The sequence below is a fragment of the Conger conger genome, chromosome 1 (genome assembly GCF_963514075.1).
Source record: "Conger conger chromosome 1, fConCon1.1, whole genome shotgun sequence".
Classification (NCBI taxonomy): domain Eukaryota; kingdom Metazoa; phylum Chordata; class Actinopteri; order Anguilliformes; family Congridae; genus Conger; species Conger conger.
In genome coordinates this window covers 44,270,971-44,295,463 of record NC_083760.1, presented here as the reverse complement: position 1 = coordinate 44,295,463, position 24,493 = coordinate 44,270,971, and positions in this window count along the sequence as shown.

Below are 24,493 nucleotides of genomic sequence, written 5' to 3'. Positions count from 1 at the left end.
TGCATGTCGGAGCACAAACCAAGCATGAAGTCAAAGGAATTGTCTGTAGACCTCCGAGACAGGATTGTCTCGAGGCACAAATCTGGGGAAGGGTACACTGGAGCTGGCCGCCCGTCTAAACTGAGCAATCGGGGGAGAAGGGCCTTAGTCAAGGAGGTGACCAAGAACCCGATGGTCACTCTGTCAGAGCTCCAGCGTTCCTCTGTGGAGAGAGGAGAACCTTCCAGAAGGCCAACCATCTCTGCAGCAATCCACCAATCAGGCCTGTATTGTAGAGTGGCCAGACGGAAGCCACTCCTTAGTAAAAGGCACATGGTAGCCCGCCTGGAGTTTGCCAAAAGGCACCTGAAGGACTCTCAGACCATGAGAACCAAAATTCTCTGGTCTGATGAGACAAAGATTGAACTCTTTGGCGTGAATGCCAGGCGTCATGTTTGGAGGAAACCAGGCACCGCTCATCACCTGGCCAATACCATCCCTACAGTGAAGCATGGTGGTGGCAGCATCATGCTGTGGGGATGTTTTTCAGCAGCAGGAACTGGGAGACTAGTCAGGATTGAGGGAAAGATGAATACAGCAATGTACAGAGACATCCTGGATGAAAACCTGCTCCAGAGCGCTCTTGACCTCAGACTGGGGCGACGGTTCATCTTTCAGCAGGACAATGACCCTAAGCACACAGCCAAGATATCAAAGGAGTGGCTTCAGGACGACTCTGTGAATGTCCTTGAGTGGCCCAGCCAGAGCCCAGACTTGAATCCGATTGAACATCTCTGGAGAGATCTGAAAATGGCTGTGCACCGACGCTCCCCATCCAACCTGATGGAGCTTGAGAAGTGCTGCAAAGTGGAATAGGCGAAACTGCCCAAAGATAGGTGTGCCAAGCTTGTGGCATCATATTCAAAAGGACTTAAGGCTGTAATTGCTGCCAAAGGTGCATCAAAGTATTGAGCAAAGGCTGTGAATACTTATGTACATGTGATTTCTTAGTTTTTTATTTTTAATAAATTTGCAAAACTTTCAAAAAAACTTCTTTCATGTTGTCATTATGGGGTGTTGTGTGTAGAATTTATTGAATTTATTCCATTTTGGAATAAGGCTGTAACATAACAAAATGTGGGAAAAGTGAAGCTTTCCGGATGCACTGTATCTGGCAGCAGCAGGATGGTTTGAGGCTCATCTGATACCTTGGACCCTTGATGACATAAAGCCATTTAGCCAACAAATGTGTTCCATACTGTCTTGGTGTAACTTACAGCTGAATCTAGTCCCACCCCCCAGCTCCCACAGAGATCCATTCAAATGCAAAGAGATTTTTGTATCACTTTGTATCACGACAACCTTAACATATGATATCCAGATTCTGGTGATGCTGATAGAAATGCTGTAGATACTACATGGTGAAACCAATATGTACAAAAATAGCCTTTAATAAAAGCTGAGAATCTGCACTTTGACCACATATGAATTGTTTGATTACAAACAGAGGAAATAAAACATGAATAGGAAAAAGCAGAAAGAAGCAAGGTGTGTCCAAACTTTTGACTGGTACTGTATGTTAGTTGTTATTAGTATATTAGTGCTATCTACAACATGAGATGGAGAGAAAGCAGGAAGTAAGAACAGCGAGACTGAGAAGGAATCGTGGGAAACCAGAAAATTACGAAACCACCCAAATAGTGAAGCACGCAGACAGGGGAGTGACTAGGGCTCTGAGTGCATTAAGACACAGACATCACAGGGGAAGAAGAATGCAATGAACTGTATTGGATAAACAGATAACCAGATATGAATAATGGAAAATAATAAATAACAAGAAATAACAAACTAACAGACAAACTCAGGAATATTACACTAGCTCTACCTTCAGAAGGTGCACGGATCACTGCACTCAACCAGCGGAAGACGGAAGGCTACATGTGTGATCAGCGGTTATAGCGTTTTTTTTTTTTTCTCCCAATTTGGTGGCCAATTGTACCCTATCTAATCCAATTAGTGTTAGATGGGGGATACACCGCCCACACCCTGTCCCTCGGCGGCCCGAAGATATCTGGCAATCCAAAAACAACACGCCTTCTTCAAGCCGTCTCGTCTCATGCTCATGACCGTGATTCCGAGGCGCCCAGGGTGCTGTTGTATGCGGCGATCCGCTAACCCTGCCAAGTCCCTCCCTCTGGAGCAGCGAGCCATTTATGCTGCTCCAAGAGAGCCAGCCAAACTTGGCTTTTTGGCAGGATCGGTCCTCGGTGTGCAACTGCAATGAACTGCAGCTGCAAGTCCGCTGTATCTTAGCTTGTTGCGCCACCACAGCCCCTAACATCTCTCATTTAAAAAAATGTTTTCCTGCACTTGTATTTCAAATACACGATACTTTGTGTGAATAAGACAGCTTCGGAGTTGCTGTAAGGTATATTCCTTCACTTTGAAGGAGGTAGGCTACTGACTTCTATAGGATTCAAGTCTTTATGTTAAGCTAACACATTATGCTAACATGAAAACCAAGCTAGTGAATGCACAAAAATGAAAATGAAATTGAACATCTTATCTGGTTAAGCCGTAAGAAAGGTATATTTCCCAAAATGTTGGTGTTTTCCTTTAAAGTGCAGACTGTCACCTTTAAAATACTAGGTGGTTGCTAGGCAGTTGCTAGGTTGTTGCTAGGTTGTTGCTAGGTTGTTGCTAAGGTGTTTCCAGGTGGTTGCTAAGTTCTTACTAGGTGGTTGCTAAGGTGTTGCTTGGTGGTTGCTCGAGTGTTGCTAGCTGGTTGCTAAGGTGCTGCTAGGTGGTTGCTAATGTGTTGTTAAGTCATTCCTAGGGTGTTGTTAGGAGGTTGCTACGATGTTGCTTGGTGGTTGGATGTGTTAAACTACTTAGAACATAGCAGCTTTGGTATCAGACCACTCAAGTTTGAGGTGAACAAAAGTATTGGAACACAGACAGGATGGTTGTAGGATTTTTACTGGGGAGGCCAAGGTGGGTTCAAGGGTTGTCTGGAGGTGGCCACCATATCTCCTGGCTTTGCAAGCACTAAACATTTTTGGGGTTATTTATGTTTTTAGTTTTTTTTCACATGCAAAAAAAAAACACTAAGCATTTCTAGTCAACTACGACTAAACATAAATTTATATGTTTAGTCTTATGTATAATATGTTTAGGGTACTGATAAGCTAATGTACAGGATGACATTGACAATGGCAAATAAATAGGCAATCACCTCTTTTGTCATCAAGACCCTTCTCTGAGCTCACTAAGAAATGATAAGGCTATTCAGTAGACAAATGGTCAAAGCAAACCACCAAAGAAAAATTCATTATGCAAAACCTGGCTTTTATCTTTCTCTACATTGACACAAAGGGGACAATTTTGAGGCTCTTACTTTAGTACACTATGCACTAAAACAGGCAGTGCAGCAAAAATGTGGCTGGAATAAGGAATGGAATGCTCTGAGTCAACGTTATGTGTAGACTCAGAACATTCCATTCCATATTCCATGTCACAGTGCCTGTTTTAGATCATAGCACACTGAAGAGACTCAAAATTGCACCAGTTATGACTAATCTGAATTACATAGGATATCATACATTACATCATATATTGTTATCATAATTAGATCTTTATGGATTAAGAACAAAAACACATATTTTGACCATAATTAAGGCCATTAAAGTCATGGAATGTAGAACAAATTACAAGAACAGAACAAATTACAAGGTGTTGAGCAATCCCTGCCATGGTATACGTACACAATACCATTTTAAAGACTTGTTTCAATCTGAGAAGAAAAATAACATGAAATGCCTGGATAAGTAACACATGCATCAGAGCAGGTGAGAATGGGATTTTGGAAAAAGCAAGAATTTGTGGTCATGGATTAACTTTAATTAAATTAATTAAATGATAATACACGTTGCTTTGTCCAAAATCACATTCTCACCAGCTCATGTTACTTATCCAGTCACATGTTAGTCTTCTTCTGAAATAATACAGAGAACACAAACACAACAAGGACATAAGAAAAAGTATCTTTATTTAATTAAAAAATTTTGAACAATAGAGGGGTCAGACACAGGGATGTCCTAATAATGTGACATAAGAAGAATGTTTAGATGTTTCGGGTTCAGAAACTATATGAGTGAATTATTTAGTATTTATAGGAAATTAATGCTTTCTGATCAACCATTGTCTTTAGTTTTAGGATCAAGTGAAATGCAGCTGAGAGAGGATGTGCTCTCTATGTCAGGTTGGCTTAAAATCACTGTACCTTGGTTACCTTGAGTTGGATGTCGAAACTATGGGCATGACTCTCACTTACTGGTACCAGTGGTAAAGGGACCTCAGAACTCCCCTACTATGCCAGGTCTCATTGGTATGAATATTATCAGTATAGGCAGAGTTCGAGGCCACATTAGGTGGAGAGTTACAGCCAGACAGACTGGAAAGAGGCTTTTCAACAAATGCACAATGCCAACACAATTGACAAAATGACCATTGCTAGAGTAGCTGGGAAGGACGCTGAACACATACTTTTCTGTAGCTACTATAAAGGCAAAAAAAGGTGCCAGTAGTATGCTGTTAGAACCCATGAACTCACCTTTACCATGTGGAGAGATTTAAAAGCCAGACATTCCCTGTCCAAGTGGCAAATTTCTCTTCAGAACATATCTGGTTACAGCCAAGAACCAGGAATTTTGTTAAGGCAAAATTTGGCGCAACATCATTCATGAACATGCCTTCTTCAACCAGTGAGGGCAGCGTGCAGGGGAACGCGCAGAGACATTCATTCGTGCACTATATGAGCTGTCGGAGCACTGCGATTTTGGAACAAAACGTGACCACCACAGAGAGATAAAAACAGAGACTGTGAGAGTGAAAGAGATCAAAGAAAATGCAGACGGTGCAGCAAAACACCACGCAGCCAAAAGGACAAATTGCAATGAGGTCTACATTCATGTGGAAAATGTGGACACTGGGTAAGAGTGTGTAAAAGTAAACTGGTGAGTGAAGTGACTGAGGCTGAGGAACATGAACAATATTATCTGGGCTCAGTTAATGGCAGACCTCAGGATGATGATGATTGGACAGTGACATTAAACATTGGTAACAGACCAGTGGACTTTAAAATTGACACTGGGGCTGATTTCAAAACCCTTAAGCCAAAGAGAGACTTACAGAAAGCAAATAATGTACTGGGTGGTCCAGGGGGCATTTTGAACTGTTTGGGGCAGTTTAAAACACTGTCTAGCTGCAAGAACAGACCATACACCTTGAGGATCCATGTCATCAGAGGAGTGTCAGTGAATAATCTACTCAGCAGACCAGCAGCGCTAGCCATGGGACTAGTACAGCGAGTAGATGAAATCAGTAACAAGCAACCTGAGATTGGCTTACTAAAAACACAGCCAGTGAAGATTGTGCTGCAGGACGCAGCCCATCCTTATGCAGCATACACTGCACACAAAGTCCCTATACCCCTCCTGAGTGCAGTCAAGGAGGAGTTAGAACGGATGGAGACAAACAACATCATCGAGGCTGTAACTGAACCAACAGAGTGGTGCGCCCTGATGGTACCCATCTCCAAAAATTTTGGATAATGGCATGATAAACTATCTGGGTAAATATGTCCCAAACTTAGCCACAGTGGGGCAGCCACTGTATGAACTGTTCAAATCCAAATCAGAGTGGATATAGGGCCCAGTGCAGCAGAAAGCCCTCAAACAGATCAAAGAGCTCCTCACAACGTCACCTACCTTATTGTACTTTAATGTGCACAGGAAAACAGTCATCTCGGCGGACGCAAGCAGCTATGGGATAGGCAGTACAAGGTATGTATTGTCGTGAGCAGAGGAGAGCACAGAACAGAGAGCCACTCTTCTGAACACCTCTCCCACACCGGCCGTGGAAGAAAATTGGCATAAACTTGTGTGAACATGACAGAGACTATTTCCTAGTCATAGCAGACTACTACTCCAGATATTTGGAGATACTTCACATGCCAACAACGACCACTGCTCAGGTAATCTTAAAACTAAAAGCGACATTTGCACAGTATGGGATACCAGAGAAGGTTGTCAGCGACAATGGGCCACAGTTCAGCAGTGATGCATTCGAGGATTTTGCCGTGAGTGGGACTTTCAACACATAACCTATAGCCCCCATAACCCACACGGAAATGGACATGCAGTATGAGTGGTCCAAACAGCCAGGAGAATCCTAAAACAAAAAGATCCCCTACTCGCACTCATGATCTACAGATCTTCTCCACACAGCAGCACAGGAGTCAGCCCAGCTGAACTCCTGATGGGCAGAGAGATAAGGGTCACCCTGCAGCCCAAGTGGCTGGGCAAAAAAGAGAAACAGACCTACTACTACAAGTATCATGGGGTGAGACCACTCACACCACTGCAACATGGAGACTATGTTCTCACAAAATTGGACAATCAAAAGACATGGACTACTCCTGCAGTCGTGACAGGTGAAAGCACTCCACAGAGGTCATACATCATCGAGACAGAGAAAGGAGCTCTGCTCAGGCGAAACCGTCGCCATCTCTAAGTGGTGCCCGTTTCTGTTATACAGTTATAGTTTTGAAAGGAATAAGCTATTATTGAGAAGTAAGAAAGTATGGGAAAATATATGTTTGTAAGATTGACAGAAAATAAATATGATTCTGGTATTTGTTCTGTACTATGAGGATTCAGGGGTTATGAATAAGTGCAGCATCTAAAAGGTTGAGATGTCATATGTGTATATGGTTACGACATTCACTACAGTACGACGGCAAGTGTTACGACAAGCCGGAAGTCAGTCCGCCTGGTAGTATCCTTACTAAAACCTTTGTGGAGGCTTTGCCCTTTGCTCAAATTCTATCTAAATGTGGTACATTTGTAGTCAAGGACTTGCTGAAGGTGAACAATGGCATTTTTCTACATGGAATCATTGTTGGCATGGTGTTATCCTCTGTCAGATAGGGGGGAAAAACAGGCGAGGATAGAAATTTCACATTTCTCCTTTGGTTTATTCCAATTTACTCAGGCATAGTAACAGTCACAATCTTTTCACACATTGGGAATACATCCCTGAGGTCCCTAGATGTCCACATGTCCATAGACACCAAGAACATGCCTATGAACCTTACTATTGTGGAGCAATTCTTCATTTACTTTGGGTATGTCTTTTTAGGCGTTTTTTCTGAAAATATGGCCAGGGCTTAACAGGTTAAGAGATCCGAGTTGAATGTATGTGGCTGTTGAACTGAAGAGGTAATAAAAGCCAGAGTTGTTGCAAAGATTTGAGCACTGTTCCTTCAAGTTATTACACATACCGAAGGTCCTTGTGAGGTCAAGTTTCAGCGGAGCTCCGCTAGTGTTGAGCAAATCACATTAGATGAGAAAGATGGTCCGTCAACTCAGGACAAATCCCAGCAGATCTTGGACAAATTGGACCTAGGGGGTACTCCTGATCAGAAAGCAGAGCTGTGTAAGTTGGTGACTAGATTTTCGGACATCTTTCGGACAACAGATGAGGACCTTGGTTACGCTGATAGGGTACAGCACAAGATTAACTTAGTTGATGATGTCCCGGTCGCCCAGCCATACAGATGCATTCCCCCAACGCACATCACTAAACTTCTAAAACGGAGTGATTCAAGAAAGCACTTCTGCTTATGCCTCACCTATAGTCGTAGTCAGGAAATCTGTCTTAGGCTATGTGTGGACTACCGACAGTTAAATTAAAAAACTAAACTGATTCTTTCCCACTGCCTAGGATAGACAAGAGTTTTAAAGTTTTCCTTGTCTATTGATTTAGCTCATTGTGGGTACCACTAGGTTGAGAGAGTGACAGACACAAAACAATATGCTGCATGCCTTTTTGGGTCTGTAATGGAGTGTCTATGTTTTAATGCTGTGTGCAGACCACGATGAACGACTTTGTGTTTCAGATCTTGTTAGTATATCTGGATGACATTCTGGTGTACTCACTGGATTTCCAAGAGCACTTAAAGAGACTTGAAACGGTCCTGCAAAGGTTAAAAGAGAAAAGCTTTCCAGTGTGTCATTTCCTGAAGGATGTCTGTTTCCTAGGTCACCAGATATCAGCACAGGGAATTGGTATTGATCCACGTAAGATTGAAGCGGTAGAGAAATGGGAAGTTCCAGGCATGGTGAAATAATTGAGGTCTTTCTTAGGTTTCTTTAGTTACTACAGAAGATTAATTGGGGGGTTCTCAAGGATTGTCAGTCCCCTACACGGCCTTGTCAATCATTGCCTTCATGAAGGTAGAAAAAACAGGAATTTGAGTCATGGTGGTTAGCCGAATATCAGTTGTCTTTTGAGTCGCTTAAAGAGAAGCTTACTTCTGCCCCTATTTTAGGCTATGCAGATTTCAGTCTTCCGTTCATCTTGGAGACAGATGCAAGTAGTTTAAGACGAGGAGCTGTCCTTTATCAACAGCAAGGTGAAAATAAGAGGGTCATTGCATATGCAGGTTGCATTATGCTGAAAGAAATTATAGTAATTATTGCAGCATGAAGTACTCGCCCTTAATTGGGCTATTGCTGAGAAATTTTGAGGTTACCTCCTGGGGTCAAATCCGTGAAGACAGCTCAACTTGGTGCAGTTGAACAAAGATGGGCTGCCCAGTTAGCTGGCTTTGACTTTGAGGTGAAGTATCACCCAGGGCGGCGGAATGCGACAGCTACTAGAGAGTATTCATGATCACATGGGACACCCAGATATTTCTGGGTTAGGATGTACAATGATGTTGAGGAATGGATAAAGAACTGTCAAAAAATGTGTCTTGACTGAGATGCCACAGCCTAAGATACAGCCTCCTATGAAGTCATTTATAGTCTCTTTATTCATAGTCTGTTGCTAGGCTATCAATATGATCACCGGTCTTAATTCATATGCTGGCTACCGCCGATACAATATCAACTTGGAATCGTTTGGAGCTGTACTGTATGAAGAAGAACATTGGTTTCATATTGAATACCGTAGTAGCATTACAATAGATTACATGCTTTTATCCAAAGTGACTTACAGTTGATTTAGACTAAGCAGGAGACAATTGTCCCCTGGAGCAATGCAGGGTTCAGGGCTGTGCGTTATTGTGGCAACAACGGGGATCCCAGTCATGTACCTTAACCATTACACTACAGGCCGCATAAATACTAAGCAGTTTGCTGTTGATTCCTATTCTACAGACAAGGGTATGAATGCAGTGAATATACTTGCATCAGATCAGAGCCAATGTTGCGAATTAGATTGCCAATATGCATTGGATTAATAAACTTTGGGTGTCCTTCGTATGACAACAAATGTAACTTAGGCTACGAAAAGCATCTTAAACAGTGAAATGGTCAACTAATGAAGTTCAGTGCTGCATTTAGCTCTGTCATTTAAGGTTAGCAATGTCATCACAGTGCGATTTTGATGACATCCCCTCCCATTCATTTAGGTGGAACTGTCATTTTGCTGTGAAACTATCCCCTCCAGGGTCATGTTTCCGGTTACGTTCCCCTCATGTGTAAGTTAGCGTCAAGTCAATAGCAGGGTTGCCAAGCTTTATCTGTTTGGTGCTATGATGCGATCAGTAAAATACATTCCCCTGATGTGCATGGTAGTATCAGCGGCAAATGCTTAGTCATTCCTCTGTCAGTAAGCATTTATCTAGTCCGGTGTATGTAAGTTAGTGAAACATGTAAATTGGCATTTTCCCTACAGTTTAAGATAGCGATCGTGCTCATCTCTCGGTGGACTAATATCAGTACTGCTAGATAGTTAGTGAAACGGATAGCAAACCATTCAGCAATAAATATATGTAGAGAAGTAGATAAGCAGGACATGTAACATTAGGTAGATATATTTAAGTTAGCTCCCTAGCTAGCAAAATAATAGATTGTTCGCTAACTAGGAAGATAAGCCATAGCTGTTTTTTATTCCTAGGTAGCTAGGGATCTTTCTATCTAGCTGGCTAGATGTAGCCTATATAGTAGTTCAATGTATATAAATAATCAAGATATTACATATGAAGCACTACATATTCACAAAAGCACCGCTAGCTAGCCGATGCAGAGCCTACACACACAGCAGTAAACAAATATGATTGACGTCACCCTGGAGGGAAAAGTTTTTGCAGGGGGGATAAAATTGGTTGTGACAGCACCCTGCCATCATTCTCTCTTCTAAGCTCTTCGGTATGAGTGTCTAGTACACACATTGCCGTTCAATTGCTGATGACAATTGAAAGTGGGAGGAGGTGGAAGTAGGAGGTGGACGTGTCCTCAGTCCACTGCTAGACTCAGGGAAGTGATGTGTGGGGTGGCCAATCAGATTGGTGCTTCTTACAGGCGGGTTTTTGATGCCCATTTGGAAAGCAGCAAAATGGGAAAGACGTGTCTTGGTAAAAACAGTGTCTTGGTAAAGCAGACTGATTACATGCGGGGTGGCACTGAGGTGGCCATTCAGATTACTGCCCTTGAACACAGAGTATTTAAATAAATGAAAGTAAATAACACTTAACATTTGTTGCCTAGCCCTTGCTTGCAATAACTGCATCAAGCCTGCATCAATCTCCTCTTCAGGAGGTGAAATGCAATTTAGGTTACATCACTTAGCCTGGCTGTTTTTTGTGTTGGCAGTGTGTTTTAGGTCATTGTCTTGGTGCATGATTGAGTTTATCCCAATTCGTTTGGATGCATTTCTCTCGTTGGAGACAGAATGTTTTTGTAGACTTCTGAATTCATCCTGCTGTTACCATCATTATGTACATTATCAATAAAGATTAGTGAGCCCACTCCAGAAGCAGCCATACAAGCCATGACATCTCCTCCACTGTGTTTCACAGATGAGCTGTTATGTTTTTGATCATGAACAGATCCCTTCTTTCTCCACATTTTGGCCTTTCCACCACTTTGGTAGAGGTTCATCTTGGCCTCATTAGTCCATAAACCTTTGTTCCAGAACTTCTGTGGCTCATCTCTATACTTCTTTGCCAATTGTAATCTCACCTTCCGATTCTAACTATTGATGAGTGGTTTGTGGTATAGCCTCTATATTGCTGCTCTCTAAGTCTTCTTTGAATGTTTGATTGAGATACCTTAACTCCTGCCCTTTGGAGATTGTTTGTGATGTCACTGACATTGATGTGTTGGGGTTTTCCTTCACATCTCTCACAATGTTTCTGTTATGAACAGCTATTGTTTTCCTTGGTCAACTGTTGCTCAGTACAGCAGCAGTTTCTTTCTTTTTCAGGACAATCCAAGTCGTAATAGAAGCTATCCCCAATGCTTGTGGAATGTCTCTGATCGATTTCCCCTCTTTTCTAAGCTTCAAAATGACTTGATTTTCTCCCAAAGACAGCTCTTCATGTTGGTTTGTCTTTTGTAATGCAAATGCCGTCTTTGGCAAAAACCAAGAGTAGACATTCAGAACTATTTAATGTTTCACAAATCAATCTAACAGGACACATCTAGGCAACAAGAAACACCTGTCAGTCACATGTTCCAATACTTTTGCTCACCTACAAATCGGGTGGTCTGATACAAAAGGTGGTATGTTCTAAGTTGTTTAACTACTCAGCAGAATGATGACTCTTTAGTATAATCTACCTTTGCTTTGATTACGGGCACTCTGTCATTGAATTACAGTCCTCCTGCTGGTCATGTTCTCCTGTCATTATTACTCATACTCTCACTCTTTCTCTGCCTCTTGCAACAATGGCCGCCATTGCCTGGCAACCTTTTGCCTTTTTATTTTTGCTCAGACTCCGATTGCTAATTGAATAATTAAAGAAACTAATGCTTGGCCTGCAAAGCATGTGTCTGTGTGTGTGTTCAGCTGATAATTGAAGTTAATCTTTTTTCATTTCAGTGCTTTGCATGTGGCGGCACGGATGGTGCAGTGGGTAGCACTGCCGCCTCACAGCAAGGAGGTCCTGGGTTCGAATCCCCGTCGGCCGGGGCCTCTCTGTGTGGAGTTTGCATGTTCTCCCCGTGTCTGCGTGGGTTTCCTCCGGGTACTCCGGTTTCCTCCCACAGTCCAAAGACATGCAGGTTAGGCCGATTGGAGAGTCTAAAATTGCCCATAGGTATGAGTGTGTGAGTGAATGGTGTGTGTGCCCTGCGATGGACTGGCGACCTGTCCAGGGTGTATTCCTGCCTTTCGCCCAATGTATGCTGGGATAGGCTCCAGCCCCCCTGCGACCCTGTTCAGGATAAGCGGGTTCAGATAATGGATGGATGGATGGATGCTTTGCATGTGAATTGTGAGGATTGGTGCTGAAAATGTATAATGTGTGAAAACAAGCTAAATGTGCTGATAGTTTCAAACATATTAGTTTCCATCACCACACTTTGCACAGGAGAATGACGTCACAGTGGTATACCCTAGAAAAATACAGAAATCAGAGAGGGGAGAGGTTAGAGCAGGAATGAAGATTAGCTCTGTCTTGGGTTGAGCCTTAGAATGTGGCTGTCAATCCCGCTCTGGATGTCCCTCATGGAAATGGAAATGTTGGCAGAGACCTGTGTCAGACGGGGAAAAGGAGAGAAAGAGTTGGGTGTCATCAGCATAAGAGTGATACAACATACCATGAGCAGAGATAACAGGGTTGAAGGATCTAGTGTAAAGAGAAGGGGACTGAGCCCTGGGAAACTCCTGTGGCAAGGGGACTAGATGCCGATATTGTACTGGCCCAGGCAACCTGGAAGGAGTGGGCTTCTTCAACAGCGGGGTGATGTGGGCCCTCTAGAAGGATGAGGGGAAACATCCAGAAGACAGGGAGGAGTCAATGAGGGAGGTGACAAATAGGAAGATGTCTGGTGTGATTGCCTAGAGGAGAGATGAGGGGATAGGGTCATGGGCACAAGTGGTAGGGTGGTGGGAGATCAGGAGCTGGCAAACATCAAGTCTGTGAGGGGAGAGAAAGTGGAGAAAGAGGGGCAGGCAGAGGTTGTGAAGGAGCTGCAAGTCTGAAATCTCCTCATCGAAGAACACTCCAAAGTCATCTGCAGCAAAGGAGGACTGATGTGGGAGAGGAGGTGTGCTGAAGAGAGAAGAAAAAATAGAGAGCAGTTGACAAGGGCTAGAGGTGGGATTAGTTAGGGTCCCTCCCTCACCTGTTACAAAATGATGCACTTTATATGCTTCCTGTCTATGTCTATCACCCTATAGGTTTCAGTCAGCCTATGAGAATTATAATATGTAATATGTTTAGCAACAGACACATCCGCTCCTTGGTTTCGCCTACACCCTCTCAGCTGGCAGGTCAGCGAATACTGAAACACATGTTTCATGCTATTAAAGAAGTTGCAAAGCGTTTTAACTTCCAGCTTCCCTGAGCTTTTGCACACCTGCACTCCGTATTGTCACCACTTCACAGTATGAAGATGACAAAGACTTATCAGCTGAGTTCCCAGCCCAAATAATGTTGTCCTGTGCATCAATCAGTCCGTCTTGCCAAGTGTCCCCGATGTTGCTGCAGCACAAACGCTCGTGAACATTTCCATGTTATGCCAATAACCTAGCTAAAATATTCTGAAAGCTTTCTTATACTTAAAATGGGGGCACTATCGATAAAAAGGGATGTAAATTAAAGGTGACAGTATAAAGAAATTGTCCCACTGTCCAAATACTTATGGACTGCGTTGTATGTTTCAGGGTTGGACTGAGTTAGACATGCTGAGGAAACAGCTGCCATCAAGCACAGACACCCCGGGGGATCCCTGCACACTTCAAGGATCACAGCAGAACAGAGACACTCCCATTTCTGCTGATAATGGCGGACATTTGCAGCTCTACATCCATCAGTCAGAGCCATCCCCTGCCCCTCTGGTTCAGAGTTCCCACCCAACAACCACCACATCCAGGGTGGCTCAGATAGGCCAACCACACACTTCTGTCCACAGACATGGAGCCTCTGTCAAGGAAGCCATTGTTCAGTCTGCAGGGACAGCTGAAGCAGTGTCCATGTCCCTGAGGTGTAAACCTTCTTCCAAACCCAGGTCCAGGGCTCCTTCACTGGTAAAAGCTGAACAGGGGAGATGGGTGCCCAGTGCAGGTCCACGAAGAAGGGAATTACTCCAAGGCTTCATGGCACTTAAGTCAACCAATGATAAGAGCATAATGAGTGAGGGGTCACCCCTGAGCCAGACTGGAAGCCTGCCCAGGAGTGAAGCTCAAGGTCCTACTCAGTCAGAATTTGTAGCAAGGATCCAAAAGGGCACTGGTGTGCCTGGCTGCACCCATGTTATGAAAACTACCTCTGAACTACTAGAGGAAGCCAAGTACATTTCTGGGCCAGGGCCTGGGGCAAAGGGGGAAGTATATTTACAGCAGATCCAACCAGATGAGATGCTGTCCATAGATAGTGGACTGCTCCGAAGCAGCAGAATTGTGGAGCAGGAGGACATCACAGTGCACATGACAAAGGAACCAATGGAGAAAGTGATGCAGGTTAGAAATGCTGACACGTGTGATACGCTAATTGAAGTGTGCTAACGGCAAAATGAGCTAATCATGGAGAGCCAATTAGGGGCCGCATTTCCGGGGGGGGGGGGGGGGGGGGGGGGTGATGTCATTGTTGCTTCTCGTTGCTGGATGTGTGGCTTTCAGGCGATGAGAAGCGATCAGGTTTCCACCCTAAAAAAAATGAAGGAATCAAAAGGAATCAAACTTATCTGTGAATGTCTTTCGAAGACTGCAGTTAAAAGATTTTTGTAAATTCATTTGCTAGCCTGAATTAAAGCCGTTGCGCTTCTGAAATCGTTCTGACTAAATGGAGTGCCTTCTTAATTAATTAGCTTACATTCTGTAATGTCATGACAAGGAAATTCAGAGAAAACTTTGGGATTTTTGCTATTGGCTTATTATTCTGTTTACTGCCATCTTTGTTAAACAATGTCACTTTGTGTTATCTATGTCATGATACGCAATAGGCTACATATTGGTCTTGATTATTCAGCAAATTTCAGCAAATTTTATTATTCAGTAAATCTATTTGATTGTTCATTCAGCAAAATAAATTAGTAGGGTAGGCTACTGCTTGGTTTTAAGATTTTTTTCTTCAGCACATTACATTACATTATTGGCATTTGGCAGACGCTCTTATCCAGAGCGACGTAAAACAAAGCACACTGACCGCTACTACATAGGCTAGGCATATTTATGAAATGTTACATCATTTTTTGATACCACGAAAACAGATAGCCTAGTTGGCTACATATATGTTATTCAGTTATTAATTACTTGATAATCAAAAAGGGAAAAAAAGGTTGATCCATTTAGGTTATTAAAGGCTCTTTCTATATTCAATGGTATGCCACTGCTATTGATATGAGGAACACAAACACACCTCCATGTTTGCTGCCATTGTTGTGTGATGTCAGATAACTGCCTCTTGTGAAGTTGGGGTAGATGGATTTGCCCAGAGTTTACAAGTAGGAACTCTGACTTTGAGTGACGTTCCATTGTACTTTTTCTAGTAGGAGGTTGGAAAATCACCACTTCCAAGTTGTCTAGAATGCAGCATCTACATTAAAGTGACACACATGGGTGGAAATCAATAAATTAAACATGGCTTCACTTGTAGACATCCTGTAGACATAATTAGTTGGTCCATGCTTACCTAGAACTTGTGAATCATAATGTGTCCTTCAGCAGTCCTTGGGTAAGAAGCACGTCTCCAGCCAGCAGACATTGTATCATGAGGACCGGTGTCCATCTAAGCTTGCCCCACAAATTCCTTCCCTGTTTGGAGTCCTCAATATGGCTGACCATGTCTCTGAGAATAATTCTGTTGCATGCTCAGAAGATGATATTACCATGGCTTCAGCACTCCCCCAAGAGGTAAATGTCTTACGTTTTTTGCTGAATATGGGATGTTTTCATAAGTTATTATACTGTAAGTAAAATGATCATATATCATTATATATACCCTACATTGTAAATCCATGCATACTGCCATCTTTGTTGAGCATGTGGGGCAACATTGGCTCAGGCGGTAAGAGCAGTTGTCTGGCAATCGAAGGGTTGCCGGTTCGATTCTGCTCTGGGTGTGTTGAAGTGTCCCTGAGCAAGACACCTAACACCCAAATGCTCCTGACAAGCTGATTGGTGCCTTGCATGGCAGCCAATTGCTGTTGGTGTGTGTGTGAATGGGTGAATGAGAAGCATCAATTGTACAGCGCTTTGGATGAAAGCGCTATATAAATGCCAACCATTTAATATTGCAATTCTGTAATTTTACACAATGTCATGATTTTCAATGCCTGGTTTCTGGGTATGGACATTTTTTTAATGAGTTTCATGTTAGTCAAAGATTTTTGGTTATTAACTTTTATTTTATTTTTTAAGTTGACTCATGCAGATATAATGCTTGTGAGGGGAAGCACCATATCGCCAGTTCAGAGACCAGTCCCAAAGTCCCAACATTGTGGGCTACCAAGCCTTTCCTTCCTGGGAACCTGGAAGCCCAAAACAAAGTAAGCCTGATTTACCTTCTTGTGTTGCGATGGGTAATATATATTTTTTAAAATAAAAATCTCCTATCTCCGGACTGTCAGCATGGACTGTCAAAGTTGCCTCCAGCTAGCAGAAGCCAGCAAATGAAGGTCCCTTCTAACTGGAGGGTGAGGACAGTTCACCTTGCCAAGTATATTGAAAAACATTTATCAATATTTTTGGAAATCCGTGTGTATATTTATGTGAAATCCAAAACGAACTAAGAAATTCCACCAGATTTATTAAACATGCGTAGACACAGCCTTTTTTTTGTATCCACATATGTATATTGGTGAATACCAAACAATGAAAAGCTCATTCACTGATCTTCTGATTAGCATAAATTGATGCCCCTAAAATACCATATAAGGAATTATATTCCAGACAGTTTGGCAGGTGGGGCTCGGGTTTGCGGGAAGGAGGCAGGGCATTCCGAGGACCACGCCTACTGATTAAGTAGGCAAACACCTGGACTCCATCCATCCATCCATCCATCCATTATCTGAACCCGCTTATCCTGATCAGGGTCGCAGGGGGGCTGGAGCCTATCCCAGCATACATTGGGCGAAAGGCAGGAATACACCCTGGACAGGTTGCCAGTCCATCGCAGGGCACACACACCATTCACTCACACACTCATACCTACGGGCAATTTAGACTCTCCAATCAGCCTAACGTGCATGTCTTTGGACTGTGGGAGGAAACCGGAGTACCCGGAGGAAACCCACGCAGACACGGGGAGAACATGCAAACTCCGCACAGAGAGGCCCCGGCCGACGGGGATTCGAACCCAGGACCTCCTTGCTGTGAGGCAAATTAGTCCAGGCTGTCAAATGTGTGCTTTTTCTGCAGTAGGTGTCTGAGACTGGGGAACCGAGTGAGCTGTTGCATGAGAGAGAAAGGGCTGAAAATGACAGAGCTGACAAGCAACAGACCGAAAGCTACAAAGCGAAAGCTATGGTTTTGTTTGTGTTTATTATTTTAGTCTGTTGTTTTGACCCCAATCCAGTGAGGGTGACAGGCAAATACCTTTTTGGTTATTTATACGTTTGCGCTCACTCTACCTCCCTTCCCAATATCTGTGAGATCAATAAAACACTAGTGAAAACCGACATTCTCGCTACCTCCCTGTGTCCATCGCTTCTGTCCGCGCAGGGGTATATCACTGCATGTGACATTTGGTGCCGAAACCCAGGACAGAAGAGGAACTTCAAGGATGGAACCTCCTCCGATGGTTTAGCTGAGGAAGCAGCTCGCCCAGATGCAGGAATCACAGCATCAAGCCCTCCACAGCCTGCAGGACAGTCAACACTATGCAATGTAGGCTATCTCGGAATCGCAGGCTGCGGGTCGAGCTGCTGAGGGAAAGATACTAGATACTTATAACATGATACCATATCAACATCCTGCCCCTTGATTACACTATGCACTGGAGCAGGGGGGAGGCATCTGAAGTCTATAGACATGTCCTTAGTTTTACTGATGTTAAGATGCAAAAAGGTATCTTCACACCAGGAGACAAAGTCATCAATGACAGGGCCATGCTCATTCTCATGAGTCTTCAAAAGACTGACAATTACAGAGTCATCTGCAAATTTTATAATGTACCTGTTGTCATGTTGGCTAAGGCAGTCATTGGTGTACAGGATGTACAACAGGGGGGAGAGGACACACCCCTGAGGTGAGCCGGTGGACGATGATAGGGCACTGGACAGCACATTATTCACCCTCACCCTCTGAACTCTCTGCATAAGGAAGTCAAGTAGCCAACCAGTCAGGCTTGGATCAAAGCTAAAGTTGCTCAGTAATTTCTCAGTTAGCAGGTGGGGTTGGATGGTATTAAGTGCTGAGGAGAAATCAACAAAGAGCAACCTAGCATGATTCCCACTCTTCTCCAGATGTTTATAGAGAAGATTAAGTAGAGTGATGGTAGCATCCTGCACCCCTCTTGGCCCTATAGGTGAACTGAAAAGGATCCAAGAGGGGTTCCACCTTAACTAGGAGCTCAGCTTTAAACAACTTCTCAAAGGATTTTGCAACAAGAGATGTGAGGGCAACCGGCCTGAAATCATTAAGGGTTTGGGGGCGACTGACCTTGGCAACAGGCACCACTACAGACTGCTTCCATAGAGATGGCACCCTCTGCTGGAAGAGTGACAAACTGAATATGTGATGAAAGATGGGGCCTAACTGTTCGGCACACACTTTTAGCGTGTGGTCACTGATGTTATCTGGGCCAGGGCTTTTTTTCTGTCTGCAGTGTTTAAAGCACCTAACAACACGATGCTCATTGAAACTAGGGATAAACGGGGGGGATGCCAGGAGACTCCTCTTGAGTTCAGAATGTCTGTTACTGAAGTCATGTATGTCAAATCTGACATAGAACCTGTTGAGATCCTCTGCCAGTACTGAGTCAGATTTGTTGTTAAATTCTAACTTTCTCTTTCCCCTTTCCTTAAGCCCTACAATATTCTTCATACTATCCCAGGCTGAACCCAGGTTGTTCATTTTGAGCTGTGTTTCTAATTTATCTTTATACTTACGTTTGCCTGCCCTGATTTCCCATTTTATATCTTTTTGAAGTTTGTGCAATGCCTGCAAGTTACCCTCCTTAAAGGCTCTTTTCTTTTCATGCAAAAGACCCATGAGAGACTTAGAAACCCACAGTTTACTGTTGGGGTATACTTTCAAGGCCTTAGTTGGAATAACAATATCCTCACAGTAAGACACCCAACTACTGGTAACATCAGTCAATTCATCAATATCAGAGCATGAGTCCTTAAACATATCCCAATCTGTGCAGTCCAGACACCCCTGAAGAGACAGGCAAGCATCCTCAGACCAGTCCTTAATATATACGGTCTGTACCTTGCCCCTCTTAAGAGCAGTTTGATATGAGGGGATGAGGTGTACACAATTGTGATCAGATGATGCATTTTTTACTGAACAATAACACAAGTCCAGTGTTTTATTGTGTCTAGTGGGGCACGTAACGTACTGGTGGAAGTCTCTGAGTGTTTTAGACAAAGAGCAAGAAGAATATCCCCAAGAATAATGATCGGGGCATCAGGGATCGCATTTGGAGTGGGTTACCTGAGAGATAATTTCACAGGTATTGTTACTGTTCACCTTGGGGTGTATGTACACAAGAGTGACGAACAGCTGGGGAAACTCACGTGGGAGGTAGTGAGGACGTAATGCCACCGTGAGTAATTCAACATCGGCCATGCCGATTTTCTCTCGAACATTGACCGATTTGCACCAGCACTCGTTCACGTAGAGACACCCCCCCCCCCTATGGACTTGGTGGTGGTTGATGAGGCCAGAAGACAACCCAGAGGCATCCCTGGAACTGTTTGAGTGGACGGCCAGGATGTGCAACTGGCCGGTGGAGTAGTGGGAGTCAGAGGAGGAAACAGGAAATTGTGGAGCAGGTGGCACTGGAGCAGTTTGTGATTGGGCACCGGAAAGGGACCTCCCACTGTGGTGCCGCAAGCCAACCTCTCTGGGTGCAGCTATTGAACTAGCAAAGAACCACCTGTCCCTCCGAGAGGACATGGGGAGGAAGAATCCTTGCCCCGTAATGGAGGTAAACATCGGGCCATCCGCCACATGCCAAGCATCCGTCCATCTTCAGTATGAAAGGGGAAACAATCTATGGGTGTTGTTGGACTCGGGTAGTTAGTACCTGCACCCCCCTTCCGCTGATTTTGGGGCATGATTGGCCAGGGTTTAGAAAGATGACGAGGGTAAACCTGGTGGAAGGGGTGTGTTCATCGTCCTTTTGCTGCAGCCGGGGGTGAGGGTTATATAGGGTCAGTCAGGACCCACATACAGGAGAGGATAGCACGCAGCTTTTAGTGCCAAAAAGTCATCTGAAAATGTTTTTTCAGATAGCTCACAGCAATCTGATGGCAGGTCATTTGGGACAGGATAAATATGGTCCGTATAATGATCCGATTTTATTGCCCAAGTATATGGGAAGACATCCGTCAGTGGTGTACAGCGTGCTCCGAGTTTCAAAAAGTTAATCCAAAAGCACCTTTGCGCCGATTACCTTAATCAGAGGTGGTTAGAGTAGCCAAAAACTGTACTCAAGTAAGAGTAAAAGTATTGATCCAAAGAAACTGCTTGAGTAAGAGTAAGAAAGTACCTACTGAAAAAAGTTACTGTAGGCTATTGGATCTGATTTAATAGTCAATAGAACAATGACAGCCTAATATACAGTACAGTAGCATAGCAAGATCAACAATTTAAATGTTCAAAATAAATGCACTTCCAATAAAATAGTAATAAACAAAATATAAAATAGCTATGTGAAAATTAAAACAAGGGCAAAATCAAATTATAAAACAATACACAATAATAAATTAAATATTTTTCCAAAATAAGCCACAAGAAACACTATCGTAGATCCCCAAATGTCAACAGATAACATTGTAGTATCAAAGCCTGTTCACTTTGGATTTACATACACACTGAATGAAAAAAATCGAATCACTCTTTTTCCCAACATTAAGCTTTTATAACAAATACCTAGGGGTCTCTGTGCTAAGAAAATTCTCACAGTACAAAATTTTAGGAAAGAGCCAACTTGAAGAAAAAACTGAGATGCACAAAGACGTTGAGAGCAGGAATGATTTGAGTGAGCTTAGTCCCTGTTTACAATTGATTCCTTAACAATAAGGAACAATAAGGCATGTGTCTTGTGTGTCTCAATTTGAATTTGAGAGGAATGGTGGAACTTTCCTGCAATGTGAGAACTTGCTCTGCCTAAAAAATGAATTACACAAGATATGTAGCTGAATGCTTTTCCTTGACAAATATACTTGAGTATCCTCCTCTTAAAACAACTCTTAGAATTGCTGAATAACACTTGTGCAACTATTATCGCAACGCTTGCTACTATTCTGTTCGTATTGCATCAGGTGGATATTTGTAAATTCGGCAAGCTAACTAATAGCTAATTTGCTTGTTGCTACCAAAAACAAACTGGTATCATTCTATAAGTAGATATCTATTTTTAACTTGGATAATAAGCAATATTATTCAGAGTTTATTAATGCAAGTAACGCCGGCAAGCCATTTTATCATATCTGCTGTGGCTCATAGGCTAGCTAGAAGATCGCAGTTGCAGTTGCTCTCTCTCCCCATCACATGCAAACACAACTTGTTTTGTGCATTGCTAAGAAGAAAAAACCATTTCAGCTCCTTATTAACATTGTGAATTAGTGATAATTAGTACTATGCTATACTATGGTGTACCAGGTCTTTGACAGGTGGTTGCGAGGGTGTTGCTAGGCAGTTGCTAGATGGTTGTTAATGCATTGCTAGGTGGTTGCTATGCTGTAAATAGGTGGTTGCTAAGGTGTTGCTAGGTGGTTACTTAATTGTTGCTTGGTGGTTGCTTGGGTGTTGCTAGGTAGTTGATAGGTGGTTACATTACTATACATTAATGGCATTTGGCAGACGCTCTTATCCAGAGTGACGTACAACAAAGTGCATACCCAAAACCAGGGATAAGTGCACTGAAAGCCCCTAGAGGGAAGTAAAATTTCAACTGCTACCTGCACAACAAACAAACAAACAAACAAACAAAGCAAAAGTATGACCAAACCCCTTACCTTAACTAGACAAACACTGCTTACCTAGCCAAACTAAAAATACTGATACACAAAAAAGTAAATCACAGAAAGACAACAATTAAGGTTCACAGGGAGGTAGGGAGGGACAGGGAGAGGTGCTGCTTGAAGAGGTGTGTCTTCAGTTTGCGCTTGAAGGTGGGAAGGGATTCTACAGTTCTGACCTCAACGAGGAGATCGTTCCACCACCGTGGAGCCAGAACAGACAGTAGTCGTGAGCGAGGGGTCTGATGGCAGACGCTGGAAGGCCAGCCAAGAGGGAATTGCAGTAATCCAGACGGGACAGAACCATCTCTTGGACCAGGAGCTGGGTCGAGTAGGGGGTGAGAAAGGGGCGGATTCTCCGTATGTTGTATAGGAAGAGCCTGCATGTCACCGCGGCAATGTTCTCGGAGAGGGACAGTCTGCTGTCCATCACCACGCCGAGGTTCCTTGCAGTGGGTGATGGCATAAGTGTGGTATCCCCCTGAGGGAAATGGAGAGATCCAGATGGGGAGAGGTATTAGCAGGGATGAATAAAATTTCAGTCTTACCTGGGTTGAGCTTTAGATGGTGGTTGTCCATCCAGCTCTGGATGTCACTCAGGCAAGCAGAGATACGGGTTGAAACCTGTGTATCAGATGGTGTGAATGAGATGAAGAGTTGGGTATCGTCTGCATAGCAGTGGTAGGATAGACCATGTGCAGTGATAACAGGACCAAGGGAACGAGTGTAAAGAGAAAAAAGAAGCGGGCCTAGGACTGAGCCCTGGGGAACTCCTGTGGCAAGGGGCCAAGGTGTCGATACCGTACCAGCCCAGGCAACCTGGAAGGAGCGACCAGAGAGGTAGGACTCAATCCAGTCCAGGGCTGTGCCACAGATGCCCTTTGCTGACAGGGCGAACAGGAGGATGGAGTGATCCACAGAGTCAAAGGCAGCAGAGAGATCTAGAAGAATGAGAACAGAGGAGAGGGAGGCTACTCGTGCAGCATGGAGTGATTCACGGATGGAGAGGAGCGCGGTCTCTGTCGAGTGGCCAGATCTGAAGCCAGACTGATGGGGGTCTAGCAGTTTGTTGTTGGAAAAGAAAGAAGAAAGTTGACTAGAAGCGGCTCGTTCTATGGTTTTAGATAGAAAAGGAAGAAGAGATACCGGGCAGTAGTTCTGGAAGATCCAGAGTAGGCTTTTTTAGCAGCGGGGTGATGTGGGCCCTCTTGGAGGATGCTGGAAAACAGCCAGAAGACAGGGAGGAGTTAACAAGGGAGGTGACAAATGGGAGAATGTCAGGTGTGATAGTCTGGAGAAGAAAAGAGGGGATAGGGTCAAGGGCACAGGTTGTAGGGCGGTGGGAGAGCAGGAGTTGAGAAACATCAGAGTCTGTAGGGGGGGAGAAAGTGAAAAGGAAGGGATGGGCCTAGAGGGGGGGAAGGGGGGTGGTGGTAAAGGATCTGTGGATGTCTGTGACCTTCTCTGCAAAGTCATCAGCAGCGAAGGAGGACTGAAGTGGAGGAGGAGGCATGCTGAGGAGGGAGGAGAAAATGGAGAAGTTTCCGGGGGTTCGAAGTGGAGTTCTGAATTGCTAGGATGTTGCTAGCTAAATTGCTAAATTGTTACTAGGTGGTTGCTAGATGGCTGTTAGTGTGTTGCTACGTAGTTGCTAGGTGGCTGCTAAGTTGTTACCAGGTGGTTGTTAGGTGGCTGCTAAGGTGTTACTATGTGATTGCTAGGATGTTTCTAGGTCATTGCAAGGGCGTTGCTAGGTGGTTAATGGGTTGCTACGTGGTTGCTAGGGTGATGCTAGGTGGTTGCTAAGTTGTTGCTAGGTAGTTGATAGCTGGTTGCTAGGATGTTGCTAGGTGGCTGCTTAGGTGTAACTAGGTGGTTGCTGAGGTGTTGCGAGGTGGTTGCTAGGGTGATGCTAGTTGGTTGCTAGCTGGTTGCTAGGTGGTTACTAAGAGGTTGCTAGGTGGCTGCTAAGGTGTTACTAGGTGGTTGCTAAGTGGCTGTTGGTGTGTTGATGGGGAGTTGCTAGGTGGTTTCTAGGATGTTGCTAGGTGGGTAGTTGCTAGGATATTGCTAGGTGGCTGCTAATGTGTAACTAGGTGGTTGCTAAAGTTTTGCTTGGATGTTTCTAAGGTGTTGCTAGGTGGTTGCTAGGGTGATGTGAGGTGGTTGCTAGATGGTTGCTGAGATGTTTCTGGGTAGTTGCTAGGATGTTGCTAGGTGGCTGCTAAGGTGTAACTAGGTGGTTGCTGGATGGTAGCTAGGGTGTTGCTTGGATGTTTCTAATAAGTTGCGAGGTGGTTACTAGGGTGTTTCAGGTGGTCGCTGAGGTGTTGCTAAGTTGTTCCTAGGGTGTTGCTCGGAGGTTG